The following is a 12,930-nucleotide window of genomic DNA, read 5'->3' as shown; positions in this document are numbered from 1 at the left end:
GATTAACTTTCCAAAGGAAGAGAGATTAAACTTTGAGTTTAAATCAGAAGTGAACATTTTCTCCAAACATCAGAGAGAAGAAACAAGCAGGAAAATTCATGAAGACAAAGTTCAAGTAGGAAACAAAGTAAACTTACAGTTTTTTCAAATGATCCAAAGAGATGAAGAAGAACATCAGAACAACAGACTGGGGTCACGACCCGGTTGGATGGTAGGACGGTCCAGGCAGCAGCAGAACCTCTGGCTATGGATCCACCGGATCAACATGATCACATCGGCTTCTGGACGAGACGACATCAACGAGATCAAGACACCAAAATACTTCCATACACTTTAAAGGAAAATAAATACTGAATTTGAAAATTATATGTATAGTTTTGACAATAAAATGTTTAGTTTGCAAAATAAATATTTATTTTGAAACTAAATATTTAGCTAAATTTCTATTTCCAAAAATGTAGTTTTCAAAGTAAATATTTAGCTTGTGAATTGAATATTTAGTTTGGAATGAACATATGAATAACATGGTGAAAATATTAGTTTGAAAAAATGCATTTTCACACTTTTTCTCTATGACATGATAAATACACTAAAATACTGTTTTTAATTTTTTTGTTCCAATCGATTGTCACTACAGTCATGATCAAAAGTAAGTACACCCTCATTTCCATCAGAGCTTCTCTCCTTCCTCATGAAGATTTTATCAACCTGCCTCTGATTTCACCTCAGAGCTTCTACTTCCTGGTTCTGATGCTCTGAAAGAAGAAACTACAAACCAGGTGAGCAGTGACGTCATCAGTTGCGCAACATTTATCACACTTTGACTTTGAACTCTTGTTGTTCAGGTCGGGTAAAAGTCCAGTTCTGCTCCTTTACAGTCTGGTTCTGCTGTGGTTCTGTTGGGTCTCAGTCTGTTCTGATATTCTTCATCAATTCTTTAGATCATTTGAACAAATTGTAAGTTTGCTTTGTTTTCTTCTTGAAATTTATCTGCAAGAACATTTTTCTGCTCTTTAATGTTTGGATTAAAAGTTCACTTCTCATTTCAGCTCAAAGTTTCATCACTCTGCTTTTTGAAGGTTAATCTACAGTGATAGGTATTTTCTGAAACCTACATGGAAAAAGAGAACCACAGACAACGTATATGAGTTTTTAGCCGACTTCTGCAGAAGGAGAAAAACTCTGTCAGCTCCTCCGAGCTGTTCACAGAGCGTTCTGCCAATCTTTGGATACAGCTTGTCTTTTATTCTCAAACTTCAAAGAGGGAGGATAGGCAAGATAAGACAGCGGAGGAAACAGCTGAGGTCGTAAACATTTACCTAAACACAGCAAAGGTCGTAAAACAATTTAACATCTGTCCCATGATCTGAGACCGGTTCAAATCTCGGTCAAACTGTTTCACATGAAGATAACAGGCAGCTGTGACTTCTAGGTCAGTTCACACATACAGTTTAAAGAAGAGAACACTTTAACCTGACTAACATTAGACTGAATATGAACTAATAGTAACAACAAAATGATAATACCAAAAAATCCCTATCATTCCCGCCTTTTTATCATTTTACCATGTGTACAAACCGCAGTCAAAAGCCAAGCATAGAAAAGAAAAGAAACAAAATAGAAACAATAAATACAAGATATATATTTTTCCTAGTCTAAACATAAAATTACATAATGAATAAATGAAATGAACAAAAACAAAAGAAAGAAACAGCAAATCAAATGCAGTTTCCTCATCACTAACACCACTTGTTGTCACATTTTTGGTGTACGAATCATTCAGCAAATGAATTAATCTGTTCATTGATTACAGAACATCATCATTGTACAGAAAATCGTCAGAATCTCAAAACAAGTCCTCTTCATTCGTCTCATAGGATGCCTGCGCTATCTGATAGCTGACAACAGTTGTGTTAATCGCCTTAAACATCATACTTCGTAGACAAGGAATAATGCAACCCGTAAAAAGACAGAATAGAACAAAAACAATCAGAATAGGTGTCACGAGCTTTAACAGTAAAGTCCACCATGGACCAGACATGAGCCATGAAAACAAATCAAAAAAGAAAAATGTGATCCTTGCGTAGCACCGTCTACACAATGTTTAAGTTCCTCCAGGCCATGTAGAGCATCAGAAATAGTTCCACCAGTTCCTGTTTCATCCGGAACAAATGTACAGCACGCTGGGCCAATGATTTTACAAACACCTCCCTGAGAGGCTGTGAGCAGGTCAAGCACAACACGATTTTGCAAAACCATGTTTCTCAGTTCAGTCAGCCCTCTCATGGAGCCGTTTGCCAGCCGGTGTGTGCTGTTGATGAGTTGCAGTAATCCATATCTGTTGATTTCAACGTGGTCCTGAACTTCTCCTAATCCAACTCCTGGGAACATGCTCTGCATGAACTTTTCACCTCCGGTCCAGATCTTGAATTTCCCATGGAACTCCAGTGTCTGTAGTGAGGCCTCTGGCATAACTGCATGCTTGGAGCGGGCAGCTAAGCTCCATTTCCTCACAAGAAGTACCAGTCTGCCATCACCCGTGAACCATAGTCTCCTGGCACTATGGCACTGCACAGCGTTGTCTCCTGTCGTCCGATCTGTGATGTTGAAACACCTCTCCTGAAGCAAGTTGTCACAGTCTAGGTTGTCCTTCCAGACTTTGCAGTGTGGAGTCATCCTTTGACCCCTGCAGGCTGTGCAGTCGATGAAATCCTGTGTCGGCTCGCAGTAGGTGTAAACTCTGTTACACAAATTCCAGGGTAACATCCCAAGAGAAACATGTCCGTTGTTGAACACGCAGCTCCTCAGAGACCCGGGTTTAGCTCCTGCTAAAGAAATGGTCTCTGGTATTTTCCATGCGGTTAGTGGAAATGGAAATACGTCAGCATTAAAGGAACAGTTCATAGATCCAAAAAATTCCTTCACGGCATCTCCTATCTGAAGTAGAACAGAATAGTCTTTTTTTTTTTTTTTTTTTTTTCACCGTTTGCATCCCTTTGGCATGGAGACGCTGAGTCGTAGTTGTGTGCTCAGGCCATAGAGACACATCTGTTTGTCATCAGTGATGTGTCCTACATGCAGACCTGAGTTGTGTGTGGCGATTGGCAGCTGCGCACACACATAGCAATTCACAGCATGTCCCTCATACGCGGTTCTATTCATTAGTTTCCACCACAGGTTGATGCTGCAGTCACAGCGCAGTAGAAAATCCATCTGGCATATGGAGTCCCCATTGCTGCTCGGCACACAGAGATGTCAGAACCCCCAACCTAAAGACGGGGGAATCTTAAGCGTTTCTTCACCGGGTTTGAGACGAGCTACCCTAAAAAATAGCCCCCCTTTGAAGCCCGGCCTTCCTCCCTCCGCCTACTTAGGGGTTCAAACACTCTCTGCAGCTTGCAGGGACTGAGATGTATCCAGCTGCAATCTTTACGGCTGTTTGGTGTGGTCATTAGCACCTGGAAGGGTCCTTCCCAAGCATGGGCTGGTTTTGATGACCTTTATGTAGACCCAGTTTCCTGGCTGGATGGGGGTGGTTTTATTTATTTCCTGTAGAGGAGAACAGTCAGACGGCAGTAAATTTGCATTTAACACCTCTTTCTGTTTCAGGATCCTGATCATATAATCTACCAAAGTTTGTTCTTCATCAGCTTTCTGTAAGTCTGGAGCAAACAGAGGCAATATGTAAGCTCTCCCATAAATTATTTCAAAAGCAGGCTTTGCTGGAACTACTTCAACTCTTTTAGAAAAAGCATAAATCATCATCTAACAGTATTTGTTAATTCAAAAGTTCATAAAAAAAACTTTTATGTAAGAATTTAGTAGTTATATAGTATTACCTCACCATTTTCCCCCCTTTTTACACATGGCATTGCCCATGTGTTACAATCATTTCAGCTTCAAATTGGTCTTTGGGAGGAATAATGGTTAATTCAGGTGAACTCTCAGGTTTATTGCTTGTAGAAGATCCTTTAGCAAAGAAGTATTTTTAATTACAGGTTTACCTTTCAGTTATTTTTGTTTTCTTTTCTTGTAATTCAGCAGCTTTCAACACCTTTATTTTAGTTCCCCAAAATAAAAATGTTCACCTTTAATCTAAAACAAATCTCATATCCTCTAATTCAAGACTTGTCTATTTGAATTTATTGACTATCAATCAAATCTGGATTAAAATGTTCTAGACTGAAGTCTAAAAAATGTTGCTTTTAATCACAATCATCAGTTTTTAGTAGCCGTTTACAAGGTTGCTTAAAGTCTCAGATTTTCTCTTAACCTCGCATTTCAGACAAGTTAACAATGGTTTTTTATATTTTAAATTAAATGGTCAATAATTTCATCCATTACTCAATTTAGCAGTAAAATTTCTCTCTTCTCAAAATAATTTGTAGATTCTTTATAGAATTAACCTCTAAGTTAAATGTTTCAGTTAAATGCAAAGAAATACTCCATAGTATTTCAACACCGCAATATCAATTATTTTCAACACTTAGAGATGTTTAATTTAGTTCAAACTAGTATTTATTTCAAAGAAAATAAAACACTTGCAAATCATTATTAGCTTTGAATCTAATAATTTTTAATTGGTGTAATTTAGCAGTATCACACTCAGTTTTTTTTTTCTTAACTTTTAACCATTACAGTTTTTTTCCTTCACAGTTTCCCAATCTACGGCTCGTGGGCCCTAAGAAGATCACTGGTCCTTCTGTTAAGGACTGAGTTAACGGGCACAAAACGAACGATTTCATCTAACATTGTACCTAAAAACCTTCAATATGTCCTTTTCTAGCTAGATAATTCCTACCTGCTAGTAAGTAAGCAAGCAAGTCCTCATTACAGTAGCAGTGTGTGTCACAGCAGTGTGTGTGTATAACTTATCTCGCATTTCTCCTGTCTCACTTCTCGCTTCCGGCTCCTGCTGCTGGCGTCGCTGCAGCTGGTCCTCCCTCTGTCTCTTCTCCTGCTCCCTGTCAGTCCAACTTGCCGGTGTTGGATTATTTATAAGTTGTCCAGACCGTCCCTTTGTCCACCAATGAAACAAGCGGCAAACAGTTCAGTTTGCTGTCTTTTTCCAAACGTCTAGCAGGACTCCATACAATAGTTTTGCTGCATGGCAGTTCCCAGATGTCAAGGAATTAGGACCAGTGGACACTTTATTGCCTTCAGTGTCCAGTTGGTAGAAATCGTCCTGTCCTTTTTCGCTTCTTTATCAACTGGCTGTTGATGAAGGAGGGACGTCATCTGATTGGCAGGACAGATCTGAGCTGAGGTCAGAGGTCAGACGCAGCGCAGCGAGGCTCAGACAGAGGAAAAGGAAAGAAGCAAATAGGAGTAAGATTAGGGGTTGTCTTTCTTTCTGTGATTTTTATCCATAAATATTTTTATAAATCTTTTCTCTCTTGTGATCGTATAGTTTTTAGCCACACATTACCCACATTTTAAGAAGTCATAAATCCTTTACAATATTAAATTTTAAAGTGTAACATGTAAATACATGTTAACTTAGTCTGAGTTACATCTCACCAGAGAACAATCAATTACTCTAAATTTGTTGATCTCAGTGCTGCAGACCGTGAAGTCAGCGGGCAGCCCTCCTCTCAAGACCTAAGAGAGTTACTGAGGCTGGATATTGTCCAGGTCGGTACCTTACTCTGACCGCTGACCCCTCCAGATATACAGCCAAAAGATCATGGCACCAATTCGGTGTTATACTCTAATTATGACACTTTACATTAAACATCGTTCTCTGAGGAGAATTTTATTATTTAGTTTTATTTTTCAGCTTCTCCTCCTTCAGGAAAGTCATGATTCCACTTTTAGCATACAAAAGAAGTTGTTCCCATGTTTTATTTCAGTGAGACCTCTCTTTACTGGTCTTTCTTTAAAGGTGTAGGAATGTTCAAAAAGAAAAACAAAACAAACATCAGTATTTCTTAAAACAAATTATTTCTCACTTGTGAGGTTTAAACCAAATTTTTTAGTAACATTAAAAATTATTTTGCATCCACTGATTTCTTACAGGAATTCAATTTCTTTTATGGTTTTACTTAACGTGTCCCAAACTGCATGCACATGTCTCTAGCATTTCATCAATTTGGTCTGGTGGTTTGTGTTTTTGGGGTGTGGTAGAGTCTGATCAAGCTGAGGAGTTTAGCCTGTGCCGTCTTCTTCCTCCACCACCCCTTCTGTTCTATTCTTTTTATTTATTTTATTTATTCTTTTTCTATCTATTCTTTTTACATTCTTTCGCCCAGTGATCAAAATCACCACAGTTCCAGCAACCTTCTGGATCTTTTGGAGGATTATTTGGGGTCCCATTAAGGGGTCTCCCTCCCCTCTGACTGCCTCTGCCTCGTCCCCTACGGGGGCTTTGGAACAAGGCAGAAGTTTCTAATTCTTCAATATCATCTATATGAAAAACAATAATAGCAGAAATGCTTGATTTATTGTCTGCTGGGACTGGGGCAGATGGAACGGCAGCAGCGGCTGGGGGAGGGGTGGCTGCAGGAGCCTGCGCTCCCTGCAATGTTATGGCCTTTTCTCTGCCTGCATTGAGTTCATTATCTTCTGGTTTTACAAATAAGTTTTTAAGTGCTGCTCTTTTTTCCATTTTGACATGTATGTCATGCCACCAAGAAGTCTGGACAGCGTAATTTTCATCCCTTCTTAGATCCTCAGCAAGTGAGGAATTACAACATTTATTTCCCATTATTTCAGTACTGCAATTAGCTTATAATGGCTTGGTATTTTGTGCTTTTTCTTCAAAAAGAGTGCTCTAAGTGAGCGCTTAGTGTCCCCTGAAGAACAGTCTTCTAGGCCAGACTAGTTCTGGTCCAGTTCTTCACCTAGGATTCTAATTCCGAGGACAGAAAGTTTTACTCTCAATGAGTTGAGCACCATTCACACTTGCACACACACAAAAAAGAATATTCCCTGCCTACGCGAGGATCCCTTTAACCCCATATGTTATGTAAAACAAATGACCTGGCAAATTTTATTTATTTATTTATTTATTTATTTATTCTTCTTGCTTTAAGACTATTATTGATGGGCCAGGCTTTATAGGGTCAAAGAGATTTCCTCATCCGGAGAGGGGCTCTAAATATACCTCTCCTTCCTTGGGACTCAAACCCGATTTTGGGACTCAAACCCGAACAGCTATTTTTACTCACGTTTCTGTTGGTTCGTTTTGTCAGTTCGGATCTCGTCAATCCGTCGTTGGCAGACAAAGTTGGACCTAGGACGCTGGCCTGGCGAAGAATTCACTTCCCGGGACTTTGTTTCCAGGTTCTGTTGATCACAAAACGTACTTTCACAGAAAACACAGCAGAAACATTTAATCAAATCTACTCTTCTTCCTCACTCTTAAGTTATAGTGACGTAGATAAGTTGGTGGATGATTTTCAGTGCAAACTTTCAGATATCATTGATTACATTGCCCCCACTAAAATGAAGGTTGTGACTGGTAGGAAGAAATCTCCATGGAGAAATGCACAAGTAGTTCAATCTGCAAGACAACTCTGCCGTAGGGCTGAACGGAAATGGCGTAAAGGTCAACTGCACGTTTATTATGACATCTACAAGGAAAGACTACGTAACTATCACACAACACTGAAACATGCGAGAGAAGCTTTCTTTGCAGATGTCATAAACAAAAACATTAACAATGCTCGAGCTTTATTTGCCACTGTTGACAGGCTCACAAATCCTCCAATGACGTTACCACCTGAACTTCAATCAATTGCAGCCTGCAACAAGTTTTCTAGTTTCTTTCAGAGAAAATTCAAAAGATCAGAGGATTAATCTGCTCATCCACTCCAAAGACAGTACTAATGCTGGGCCCAAACAAAACAAATGCAGGAAAAATGACCCAATTTCTACTACTAAATTATAAAACCCTAGAAGAAATTATAAGTCAATTAAGCTCCAGTTCCTGCTGTCTGGATGTCCTACCCACACATTTCTTTAAGAAAGTCCTGCCTGTTGTTGCTAATGATCTGATCCAAATAGTCAACTTATCGCTCTCTTCAGGTGTTTTCCCCCAGGCTTTGAAAACAGCAGTTATCAAACCACTTATAAAAAAGAACAATCTAGACAAATCCCTACTGCAGAATTACAGGCCGATCTCCAACCTCCCATTCATCAGCAAAATTATTGAAAAAGCTGTTTTTAAGCAATTAAATAACTTCCTAACAATAACAAACTGCTTTGACTCCTTCCAGTCTGGTTTTCGTGCTCACCACAGCACGGAGACGGCCCTTGTAAAAGTGTTCAATGACATCCATATAAATACAGACTGTGGGAGAACCACAGTGCTGGTTCTGTTGGACCTCAGTGCAGCTTTCGACACTGTTGACCACGACATTTTACTGAATCGACTGGAGACTTGGGTTGGACTCTCCGGTCCAGTGCTCAACTGGTTTGAATCTTACATAAAGAACAGGGATTTCTTTGTTTCAATTGGAAACTTCTCATCAGAGAGGTCAAAGGTCACATGTGGGGTACCCCAAGGTTCAATCCTAGGACCGCTTCTTTTCAATATTTATATGCTCCCACTGGCAAAGATTATAACAGGACATAGGATTAGCTACCACAATTATGCGGATGATACACAGCTCTACATCACGATGTCACCAGGTGACTCTGAACCCATCCAATCACTGAATAGATGCTTAGAACAGATAAATGTGTGGATGTGCCAAAACTTTCTCCAGCTAAACAGAAACAAAACTGAAGTTATTATCTTTGGACCTAAAGAGGAACGAACTAGAATCAATGCACAGCTTCAGTTATTACAACTAAAAACCAGCGATCAGCCCGAAACCTGGGAGTAGTGATGACCTCTGACCTGAACCTTCAGAGCCACATTAAGACAGTCACAAAGTCGGCCTTCTATCACCTGAAGAACATCTCTAGGATTAGAGGACTTATGTCTCAGCACGATCTAGAGAAACTCATCCATGCATTTATCTTTAGCCGCATTGATTACTGCAACAGCGTCTTCACAGGTCTGACTAATAAATCAATCAAACAGCTGCAGCTGATCCAGAATGCTGCTGCTCGGGTTCTCACTAAAACCAGGAAGATAGAGCACATAACACCAGTTTTAAAGTCCCTACACTGGCTCCCTGTAGCTCAGAGAATAGACTTTAAAATACTGATGTTAGTTTATAAATCTCTGAACGGTTTAGCACCACAATACCTTAAAGATCTGTTATTACTGTACCAACCATCTAGACCCCTCAGATCTTCTGGTTCTGGTCTGCTCTGCATCCCCAGAACCAGAACCAGACGAGGAGAAGCAGCATTCAGTTTCTACGCACCACAGATTTGGAACAAACTTCCAGAAAACTGTAAAACAGCTGAAACACTGGGGGCCTTTAAATCTCAACTTAAAACCCACCTGTTTAGAGTTGCTTATGGCTAAATTAGGGTTAGAGTGCGGGTTTTGATGTCTTCCATGTTTGTATGTCTTTAATGTTTTTAATTTTTTTTTTTCTTCTTTCTTTTATGTATGGGGAAGAAAGTGAAAAATGAGGGTGGAAAACGATGAAAATTAAAGTGGAATGGAAATGGAATGGAACCAGTTAAAGTCCGCGGGAGGGCAGACTCCTCTAACTATAAGTTAGTTAAATTCTGTGTGGGACGGCGGCGTCCTCTGGTAAGAAGTTAAACCCTGAGAATCCTAGGCACTGTCAGGTACAATAAAAGCAGTTAAAGTCCGCGGGAGGGCAGACTCCCCTAACTCTAAGTTAGTTAAATTCTGTGTGGGACGGCGGCGTCCCCTGCTAAAGGACGGCGGAGTCCTCTATGAAATAGTTAAATTCCGCAAAGGACGGCGGAGTCCTCTATAGTTAGTTAAATTCCGCAAAGGAAGTTAAACCCTGAGAATCCTAGGCACTGTCAGGTACAATAAAAGCAGTTAAAGTCCGCGGGAGGGCAGACTCCCCTAACTCTAAGTTAGTTAAATTCTGTGTGGGACGGCGGCGTCCCCTGCTAAAGGACGGCGGAGTCCTCTATGAAATAGTTAAATTCCGCAAAGGACGGCGGAGTCCTCTATAGTTAGTTAAATTCCGCAAAGGCAGGTACAATAAAAGCAGTTAAGGTCCGCGGGAGGGCAGACTCCCCTAACTCTAAGTTAGTTAAATTCTGTGTGGGACGGCGGCGTCCCCTGCTAAAGGACGGCGGAGTCCTCTATGAAATAGTTAAATTCCGCAAAGGACGGCGGAGTCCTCTATAGTTAGTTAAATTCCGCAAAGGACAACGGAAGTTTGTTTTTTTTATTTTTATTTATTTTTAAATTTCTCTCTTTCTCACTGTTTATTTCTGTTTTTATTTTAATTATGTAAAGCACTTTGAAATGCCTTGCTGCTGAAATGTGCTATACAAATAAAATTTGATTGATTGATTGATTGATTGACTCTGGCCGTGCACGGTTTCAGCGCGTCGTCCTTTGTCTGTCAGCGAAACGGGTATGTTGAGATCCCGGGTTTCGGCACCAACTGATAGGTATTTTCTGAAACCTACATGGAAAAAGAGAACCACAGACAACGTATATGAGTTTTTAGCCGACTTCTGCAGAAGGAGAAAAACTCTGTCAGCTCCTCCGAGCTGTTCACAGAGCGTTCTGCCAATCTTTGGATACAGCTTGTCTTTTATTATCAAACTTCAAAGAGGGAGGATAGGCAAGATAAGACAGCGGAGGAAACAGCTGAGGTCGTAAAACATTTTACCTAAACACAGCAAAGGTCGTAAAACAATTTAACATCTGTCCCATGATCTGAGCCCGGTTCAAATCTCGGTCAAACTGTTTCACATGAAGATAACAGGCAGCTGTGACTTCTAGGTCAGTTCACACATACAGTTTAAAGAAGAGAACACTTTAAACTGGCGAACATTAGACTGAATATGAACTAATAGTAACAACAAAATGATAATACAAAAAAATCCCTATCATACAGGATTATTATATTACTGAGTAACTGGAATGAAACCATAAGACGAACAGCTGATGTTTCTTTATTTTTTTTCTCTGAACAGTCTGTTTTATGATTTTATTTCCTGTAATGAAATTCTGGTCTCCACCTTAAAGTCGGACTCAGCAGTTTTCTGCTGCTTTCTTTGAAGATGAAATTATATTATTCTTAAAATGTTTTGAGTCAGATTAATGAATAAATAATCTTTCATGCAGCAGATAATCCACTTGTTGTTCATGTCACACTCGTAAAGATTAATGATTGTGAACTAAAATCCTTCCTGTTGTTCAGGTTGAATCAGTGAATGTAAAAGTTGCTCCATGTCTCCATCTAGTGGACTGATAGTAGAAGTGCAGCAGCTGATGGCAGCTTCCTCTGCCTCTCTGCTGTCTGACTGCATTCACCTGACACTGATATGAAGCAGAGAAGAAGAGCCAATCAGAGGAGGAGCAGCTGATCTTTTTCCAGCTCTAATGATGTAAAGGATGATCAGAGTTGATGTGCAGATGAATGATGTGTGTTTCCTCTGCAGGTGAAGCTAGAAAGTGTGTGTGAGCTGATGTGAATTCAGCAGCATGGATCAGTGTGAGGACAGAGAGGAGGGAGTCCCTCCCTCTAAAACCACTCTGTGTGGGGAAGATGAGAGCCAGAGCAAAGGTCAGAGGTGAGGTCACCATCTCTAACTGTCCACAGCCCTTTTCACACAGCGTTCACTATATCAGGCCAAAACAGACGTGGTGATGAAGCTGCTGCTGCTCCTCTTTGCTGCTTCATCCAGACTGAACAGATTCAGTTTTAATCATCATGTTTCTGTCAGGATCCATCAGAGACTCAAACCAGAACCAGAACCAGAACCCAGCTGTGTGTCCTTTAAGAGCAACAGGTCAAAGGATGATCCTCATTGACTTTAAATCTCCTGGATCTCCACCATCAGAGAGGTGAGCTGTTTCTAACTGCTGTAACTGTTTATATCTGTTATTGTGGCCATGTGACGAAACCAAGTTCTGTTGGGTTCTGTTGTAACATTAAACTAAATTCCAGGCAGTCAGATTATGTTGTTTTCATATGTATTACATCAGTAACATTGGAGTCCAATGTGATCGTTGGTACCACAACCTTTAAAGAAAGAACTTCAGTGTAAAACTGATCTATTTAGATTCACAGTCTACACATACATCTAGTTAACAGAGGTCTCAAAATCTAATCTGATATTTGCATTTTACTACTCGCCAGTAGTAGTAATTGTTTACACCAAGGGTGAAAGTAAGGGGGGTAAGATTTAGCGGGAGTACGCAGTACCTGTAACAGAGAGGAGCGGCTGTCTGCTGTAAAAAAAATCAATGGATTCACCGTGCAGCCGTGAGTTCACCCACTAATCAGCCGTGACTGATTAGTTTTTCAAGAACAATCTAAAACACGACTTAATCAGTTGATAAATAGCTTTTTTCTCATTTCGTATTGTTTCTGAAGTGTTCGTGCTTTGCAGTGGTGGGAAGTAACGAAGTACAAGTACGTCGTTACTGTACTTAAGTACAATTTTCGTGTATCTGTACTTTACTTAAGTAGATTTAATAATGGATACTTTCTACTTTTACTCCACTACATTTTACAGTAAATATCTGTACTTTCTACTTCACTACATTTCTACAAAACTGTCGCATTACTCGTTACATCCAAGTCGCATTGTGTTTTTTTTTCCCGTTAAAATGTGAAGTTCAGGGACTTAAGGTGGCGCCGTAAAATCCAAGCAATAACGTGACTTAGTGTCTGTTGTCACCCATCGGCTCCCCCTTTACTCGCACGTGGAGCTCCAAGACATGCGCAGTGGTTTTCTCTGAGCGTCAGTAATATAATAGTACAGAAGCGCTGCATAAATCATAAGATATGGCGACATGTAAAATCAGCAGCGCTTCGCTTTCACAGACGGTGGGACTTTGTCCAATTTTTAGCGTCACTT

At 40.1% G+C, this 12,930-nt stretch overlaps 2 long non-coding RNA genes across 2 annotated transcripts; both read left to right on the top strand.

The window, feature by feature from the left end:
* The first annotated feature begins 480 nt into the window (after nt 1-480).
* Nucleotides 481-11,884, top strand: LOC145554246 (uncharacterized). The gene is made up of 3 exons (XR_014090275.1): nt 481-779; nt 11,506-11,637; nt 11,791-11,884. It is a non-coding gene; the product is annotated as an uncharacterized LOC145554246 (long non-coding RNA).
* On the top strand, nt 10,420-10,885 carry LOC145554247 (uncharacterized). The gene is made up of 2 exons (XR_014090276.1): nt 10,420-10,713; nt 10,746-10,885. It is a non-coding gene; the product is annotated as an uncharacterized LOC145554247 (long non-coding RNA).
* Nucleotides 11,885-12,930: the final 1,046 nt, after the last annotated feature.

This window comes from Poecilia reticulata, chromosome 12 (genome assembly GCF_904066995.2).
Source record: "Poecilia reticulata chromosome 12, P_reticulata-male-v2, whole genome shotgun sequence".
Classification (NCBI taxonomy): Eukaryota; Metazoa; Chordata; class Actinopteri; order Cyprinodontiformes; family Poeciliidae; genus Poecilia; species Poecilia reticulata.
Note: the sequence above shows the minus strand (reverse complement) of the source record. Positions and strands in the feature narration are given on the sequence as shown.